Here is a 1008-nt window from a genome sequence, read left to right as displayed (position 1 = left end):
GACGTCTCCCTTCACCCACTTTTCTGTTGCCGGTCCCCCAGGGAAGAGGTCACGTATAGTTCCAGGAGCAAGTTTTTAAAAATACTTCATGCCTCTGTAAAATGATGGAATAAGAATTAAATTACGCATAATATTTAATGAAATAGTGCACATCAAACCAACATCTGCAACACCACGGAATTTAATAAATATTGTTTCTGCAATGCCATTCCAGATTTCAGACTCTGCTGACACACAAACCTCAATACTTCTCATCCAATCTTCTGCCCCACAGAACTATATTCCAGTCTCAAATTCATTTTCTGGATTAACAGCTTTCTAAATTTGCCTAAAAAATAATAGTACCTGGCCTTCTAATGGGCTTGTACTGAAGATTCTCAACTTCTTAACCATTTAACCTGTAGTGTAACAGCCTCCCAGTTTTTTTAAATGGTAAAAACTTCCAGGACACTTAATCTTGAGTGGAATCTGGACTGGTTTCACTAGGACAAAAAGCAGTAGCTGAGTACTGTGCTAACTCAGGACACCCAGTCACTTTAGCACTTTAACCCATTAATTTATATATCAAAGCACCCGGTTTTCATTGGCTATTTCACCCTTCTAAGAAATCCGCCAAATCTTCAGATTGTAAGATGTAATATTTAACCTAGGAACTGATGACAGATATTAAAGACTTCTTTTTATGAAAATAAAGTGTCATACCTAGAACTGACAATAGGAAATGACTGCTTTGTTAAAAAGACAGAAAATGAGAAATAAACAAATTAAAGGGCATGGTTGAAATGAGGGATAGAGGTAGCAGAGTAAACAATTAAGGAACATTTGTCCTATGGTTGTACTAAAAATACATAATAATAAAAGGCTAGTTTTTTTTTTTTTAGGTCATAAGAGGTCATAAGACTCCCTCTCACCTACTTCAGACACATTATCAGGAGGGACCAGCACCTGGCAAAGGACATTATGCCTAATAGAGAGCCAGGGAGGAGGTCACATGGAGATCCTTGTAAT

The sequence above is a fragment of the Echinops telfairi genome, unplaced genomic scaffold (genome assembly GCF_000313985.2).
Source record: "Echinops telfairi isolate 266 unplaced genomic scaffold, ASM31398v2 ScPeMD7_10;HRSCAF=50, whole genome shotgun sequence".
NCBI lineage: Eukaryota > Metazoa > Chordata > Mammalia > Afrosoricida > Tenrecidae > Echinops > Echinops telfairi.
The sequence above is the reverse complement of the archived record's forward strand: the minus strand, read 5'-3'. Positions refer to the sequence as shown.